Genomic DNA, 7,358 nt, shown 5'->3' on the forward strand with positions numbered 1-7,358 from the left:
CCGTGGCAGTATCCATGCGCGGCCAGCAGGGAGATATCCGCCGCGGCGCTGATGGCCTGGTTCGAGACCAGCATCCCTTCCTGGACGATCTCCATGAAGTCCTCTTTCCTGTCGCGCGGGACAAGGTCCGCAAACTGTTCCATGGAATCCCACAGTGCACGGTCGTATCTTCCCAACAACGCCGAGTCACTGGAGGCCTTCATCGTCGTGGAAGACGTCCCACACGCCTTCTGTCCAGCTGAGTCAATCCAGCGGCTCTCCTTATCCGGGGGCACAGTGGATGACGGGGAGGTAGCGTGTAGTTTCCGAGCCGCCGTCACAATCACCGAATCAGGCACTGGGTCTTTCCGCAAGAAGGCCGGGTCCGACTCTGGAGCCCTGTACTTCTTGACAAGCCCGGAGGGAGCAGCCTTCACCACCGCCGGCGTAAGGAAGAGCTGTTCAGCCGGCTCAACCAGTCCCGGCACCAAAGGCAGTAGGGGGCGAGACAGGTGCTTCGTGTGCAAAGTCTCGAAGATCACAGAAGTTGTGGGCGTAGGGGCCGTCACCTTGATCCCCAACTTCGCCGCCCCTCTCAGGAGAACCTCCTGGAACGTGCCAATGTCATCTATCGGAGACACCCTCGTCTCCGGTGAATCCGACAATGTAGGCGAATATGAACGGGTCCCAGAGGCCGAATGGGACCTGGACCGATGCCTCCTATGGCGATGTCTGGATCTCGAGGAGGATCCGTGTCCACTCCTAGATCTGTCCCTTCTCCCGTGACCTCGATCTCCTGGGTCTGGGACGCTCCGCCGGCTTCCCCGGGTCGGACGTCTTGGGCTTAGGAGGAACCTTCGACTTCGGAGTCTTCTTCGGAGGTGTCGGAAGTCTGGGCATCGACACCGATCTTGGTGGAACCGGAGGAGGAGCACCCGGCACCGGGGCCTGCGGTCCTGACGGAAGAGCAGGTAGAGGAGGCAATGGAGGAGGCGTCGAAGCCCTCGGAGGAGGCCCTCTAGGCAAAGGAGGGGGAGGAGGCTGTATAACAGTCTTCTTTGGTGTATACACCTCTGAATACGCCGTTCCCGGCGAGCCACCATCCTGTCCTGACTGAGGGGAGCCCCCCACAGTCCTCGGCCTGTCCTTACGACCCCCTGACGCGGAAGACCGGTGTTCAGACGTCGACCGTGGTTCCTTCGACGTCGAGCGGCCCTTCGGCGTCGACCGTTTCGCACTCCTCGGCGTCCACCGGCTTCTATGCCTCGACGTCGACCCCGACCAGATGGACGAACCTCTAAACCTCGACGACGGTCGCTGGCGCCTTGACGGCGACCTCGACCGCCTCGACGACGAACTCTTCGATCGCCTCGACGGCGACCTCTTCGAACGCCTCGACGTCGACCTCTTCGATCGCCTCGACGTCGACTTCTTCAGCGCGGGAGACCTCTTCCACCTCGACGGCGGCCTCGACGACGACGATGTCCTCGCCCTCGACGGCGAACGGCGGTGTCGCCTCAACGGCGAGCGCCGACGCCGGGCCCTCCGATGCCGTCCGCTCAACGCCGACGACGAGGAAATCGACACCGGGTTCGACGGCGGCCTGTGTAAGTCCCTCGACGTCGACGGGCGACGTTTTCTCAACCCAGAGCCCTGGGGAGACCGGGAACTGGCCGTGGACCGTCCTCTCGACGTCGTGGTCATGGCAACCGACCCAGACGGAGACCTTGGACCTTTGCTGGACTTCCTGCCCCTGTGATGTATTCCTATAGGTTCTGTATCGATCCCCCTATTCCTGACCCTATTCTGGTTAACAAGTTAACTAGCAGCCATCCCATGATGCAGAAACCGTTATCTGATTACGCCAGACCACGGCACAGGAGCGCGTTATCTGATTAGGTCATAACGCTTGCCATCTAATTAGGCAAAGCAATATTCCTCCAGCCCCTGATAAGGCATACGGAGTTCTCAAAACAAATCAAACCTATGACAACCTGGGAAAAACCCTGCGGCCATTGTTTTAATTTCACCGAGAACTTCAGTAAAAGAATGTGCTAACGACCAGCTCGTATGACATCCTTATTGACGTATCTATGTCCATCCTTACGTCAATCTCGGCACCTTACAGGTATAAATATTACCGACATTGCCTTAAGAAAACACACGCGGTGGTGACGAGATCGGAGCAGCGAGACTTGCCGAAGCCCAGCAGAGAGCGAAGCCCACTGGCGCTGCCCCGCCTTCCTGACGCGCTGAGAACGAGACGCTGCCTTTCTCCTGCCGAGAAATCCAGCTCCGGCGCTTCCGAGCAGCCCTTGCAGGCAGCCTGGAATATCGAGACCAAAGATGAGAGATACCATCCCTCAATCATCCTAGATTCAAGGTACGGAACTGAATAACCCCTTGCAGAGAATTCTTGAGTCAGTCACTTGGCAAAACAAACTTAACTTCAACTGCTACTTTCTATCCCCGCCCACGTATTAGGCTTAGGTCAGGTACACTGGGGTAGGCGTAGTTAGAAGCACCAGTTGAGTACTATTAGTTAAATGTATATGTGTATGTATATATTCTGTCCATTTTAAATAACGTATGGCTTAGAAACCATATCAATGTTTTTACAGTATTATTTTATAATTCTGCTTTTATTGTATGCACTTTACTTAACCATAAGTATTGCAATAATATCGATTCATTTCTCTTGTACGAGAAAAGAGACTGATCAATAAATAACATCTTTTATTGAACACGCCCGTCTCTTCCTTTTCTCTACAATCTGGTGAAACTAAGAATGCACGTACTGACTGAGTAAAATAAGTTGTCTTTTGTTTTCACACGACTCTAGAGATACACTCTTGATTAGGGGAGAGCAAAGTTGTCATGTTCTATGGTTGTCAGAAACTAAATCCCTTCTTGTCTATCCAGGGAGGTTCAACTCCTCCTTGCCTATTCGAGAAAGTTTCTAGTGAACTCTGAGCTAGCTGGCAAACCCAAAACTTTAAGTCTAATATCGACAGTAGAAGACCTAGTTAACGTCTGGTCTAGGTCTATACTATTGGAGGTATTATTCCAATGCGCAGAGCCTATTGGGATAATAGGAACTACACTACATGGCGCCCAACGTGTTTGGATAGGCGATAAAACTAACGCAAGACTTTAGAGTAACTCAGTCGTGCTCTTTCACTCAGACCCCTTTTTCCCCATAATACTCCAAAGACGTCTGGAGTGGGTGAGAGGTAAAATCCGCTAAACCTCGCAGGAGGGAACTCCTATGTATGGTTCTTGGTTCAATCAACGTTGAAGGATACACGGTTCCAAAATATTGTGCATCTAATCTTTGTTTCCATAAGAAACCTGATCTGCAAACAAACAGAATAACCTTCCTGACAGTAAAATGCCAGAAAGTGTTGATGAAGGAGAGAGAGCTAGATTAGCAGCTGAACTAATAGAAGCTGATAATACTATGCAAGAAGCGGACCCGGATATAAAACTCATCCCGGTCAACATAAGAAGATCTATAACGTTAAAACTTATAGACAATGAACTGACACCAAGAGGTGGTACAGTCATATTCGTAATTGAGGCACACGAATATCGGCAGACAGAGGTATTCTATTCATGGATAAACTTTCCAGCAGCAAATGCTGTAACAAAGGAGTTCCACTGTTATAAAATAGAGGAACCACCGGATACCTACACTCCTTTCGAGGAAGTGGAAGTACCACTCAAATTCCAAGAGCACCTGCTCTTGTTTAATGGCGCCCTAAAACATAATAATCACATCACCAGGCTCGGTCCACTAGGTAGACCAGGAGCAACATGGCCGGTCCTAGCCGGATACACACCACATCCAGACATCGAAAGAATGTCTGCAGCAGATGTTTTAGTACAACTAAAACAACTAATTAAAATATATAGACAACTAGTCCAATATGTAATGCGGACTTCAACCATCCAACCAGTAGTTAAAATTCCACAGCTGACCCCACATCAGGGGAACACAAATAAAATTACACCACAGAACATACAGTCCTGCCTAGGTAAAGTACCAGCTAAACGGGAACAAATACCATTCTGGTTAGCACAAAAAATCACCCAAATAGAGGCGGTGTTTCCAGACACCACCCCTGTGGATAAACACAGGATTCTGACTATCTGTCTCCCAATGGGAATCGCACCACACGTGGAGGACTGTGACACTTGGGGTACAGTCTTTGCTTCCATTTACACAAAAACACATGGTGTACCATCCATGTCGGTAATACCAGATGTGCTAAAACAAATTTAAGACGAATACGGTCCAGAACCCGCTTTAACTCTCGGTATGAAATTACTAAAAGACTTCAAGCAGGTCTCGGCAATATTACTAGCCAACATAAAAGGAGAAGCAGCGAATGTGGCGATCCGCCAGAGGTTAAAAGAGACAGATATAGCTGACCAACCAGCTGAAATTGCCAGAATTATAGAAAAATCCTATGAAGAACTAGGTAGAGATAGTTTGGGTGGAATACCAGTAAAGCCCCAACTAATTGAAAGTCCTGAAAAAATATTTATTAAAAATAATCTAAACAGTCAAAAGAAGAACTGGGATGGAAACAAACAATCCAATCCAAAAGAAAAAAGATTCCAGTCCAGAGGAAGGTCTCCTCGGCGGAGAGAAAGATCTCCGGACCAAGGACCCAAGTCTCCCCAAAGGGAGCCCTCTGTGAAAAAATACAACCTTAGAAATAGGGATAACATAAAGAAACCGGATAGATATCAAGATTTTGATACACGTCCCTCTCAATCTTTTCAGACTTCCTCGCAGAAATCGGAAAGAAGAGGACGATCGGAAGCCAGGGAAGGGCACGTCAAGTCCAAAGACAAGGAACCTGCTCATCCAAATAAAAAATTACAGTTTCCAAAGAAGAAGGTAGCCAGCATTAAAGTATTCAACAATGCCGAGAATACTGAGGACACAGCTGAAAAACGGAGAGTGGGCTCAGACAATGCTAGACAGCGCAGCAGAAGTGAGCATAGCACGCAAAGTCCTTATGAATCATCTGGAGACAGTGGACACGAATGAATACATTCAAGTGGAAACTGCAGACACCAGAGTTAGCAAACCTCACAAAATATATGAAATAACTTTACGTATAGAAGGGGATAAGACTAGAAAAATAAGGGGCCTTTTTTGGGATAATCTCTCCAAGGGCTATGACATCCTTCTAGCTGAAAAAGATTGGCCACCAGAGTTCGTCAGGGAGTGCCCACATGGCGAAGAAATAATTATGCCTGCCTTCTCAAATCATATTCCAATTCATAAAAAATATACACTTGCAAGAAAGTGGGCAGTAGCTCAAGCTCCTGCTTTATATAAAAATCATGTAGGATGGGATGAGGACTCTCCTCCTCACAAAATCCAGTTAAAATCACAACCTACTGCACAAAGGCAGTATCCAATCAAGCAAGAAGCTAAAAAACAGGTAAAAGAAATTCTAGATCAACTAGAATACCAGGGGGTGATTGAAACTTGCACCTCACAAATGAACAACCCTTTGTTTCCTGTCTCCAAACCAGACAATTCATATCGTCTAGTTTTGGATTACAGACACCTTAACTCATGTTGCAAAACTTTTGCAGTACAAAACTCGCATAGTGCTGCACTAATGAATAACATAGTGCGCAAAAAATATAAAACAACATTAGACATCTCTAATGGATTCTTTTGTCAAAATATAGCACCAGAGAGCAGATACTTATCAGCGTTCTCAATAAATGGCGCTCAAAAAGAATTCTGTCGGTTACCCCAGGGGTACAAGAACAGCCCAGGATTATTCTCAGCGAGAGTAACAGAGTTACTACAAACATATGATGACGAAGCATTATCGTATGTCGACGACATATACCTAACAGACGATGACTTGGATACTCACTTGAAGAGAGTGAACACCATAATACTTGGGTTCGCGGCAGAGGGTTACAATTTCAACTTTAAAAAATCCAGAATTGCCCATCTAACAGTCCTATTCTTAGGATATGAATTATCAAGTGAAGGCAAAAGCCTGGCTGACAATTTCCTAGAGAAATGTGCCGTACTCCAAGCACCTAGAACACTAAAAAACCTACAGTCAATTCTAGGCTTCCTAAATTTCGGAAGAACATACATTGCAAATTACGCAGAAAGGGTCAAACCCCTTTATGATCTAATAAAACCAGATTTTAAAAAATCAAATTGGACTCAAAAACATACAGAAATTCTGAGATCCTTACAAACAGATATGTTAATTAAAACAAAATTAGAAACACGTGATAACACACGCAACCTTGTGATTCGAGTCATCCCAGGAAGATGCGGATTCACATACCTGACCTCTAATGAGGGAGAAAAGGTACCAATTGCATTCAAATCACACTTGTACACAGAAGCTGAAAAGAAATTCAGCATTAAAGAAAACATTGTTCATGCAGTTCAAACCGCAATAGCTAGAGAAAAAGATAAAGCTGACGGTAGACACATCACAGTCAGAACAGCAGAATCAGCCTTTGAGGCATTAACAACCCCGTGTAATTTACCAACAACAGCATTGAATCCGGAATGGATACAATGGGTGAATTCCATTACAATGGACAAAGTAAAATACTACTTTGATCCAGAACTAGAGGAACTAAAATATCTAGAATATGAAAGAATATTCCCTCTGCCAATTGACATTCTGCCATTACGACAGTACGCTTGTGTAATCTATACAGACGGACATGCTCAACCATCCGTTTGGGGGGAACAAGCATACAACCCCACATGTGAGATTACAAAAGAAGTGTGGCGCGGAGGTATACTAAGACCTCTATTAACAAAAACACACTCAGTAGAAACCAATTCAGAACAACAGACTGAAATAATAGCATTGAAAATGGCGCTAGATAATGCAGATCGCGAATTCCCGACACTCATAGTGTCCGATTCGTATTACTGCGCCAAATCATATAACAGCGATTTACAGAAATGGATTCAAAACGGTTACAAAGATGACACAGGTGCAACAATCAAGCATAAAATGCTTTGGGAACAAGTAGTTCTTTTACAAAAGGAACTACCAAAGACTCACGTGATACATACACTGAGTCATCAACGTGATGGCGTTCACGTTGCAGGGAATTCATTGGCTGAGACAGCCACAGCGGTAGCAACTAAATCGGCTTCCGTAGCTAGAGAGAAGCGTGCAGTAAAATACATTGACGGTGAAACAATGCTGGCGGTGAAAACGTCATCAAAAGGCGACTGCTCAGCGTTACCGATCAGTTACCCACTCAAATATACATACATAATCTATGCGAACTCCGTTCCTTTTGCTCGAATCCCTGGAGTGGGGGATAGAGTAATTCCAAACAAGGACAGGAGA

Source organism: Lissotriton helveticus, chromosome 6 (assembly GCF_964261635.1).
Source record: "Lissotriton helveticus chromosome 6, aLisHel1.1, whole genome shotgun sequence".
NCBI lineage: Eukaryota > Metazoa > Chordata > Amphibia > Caudata > Salamandridae > Lissotriton > Lissotriton helveticus.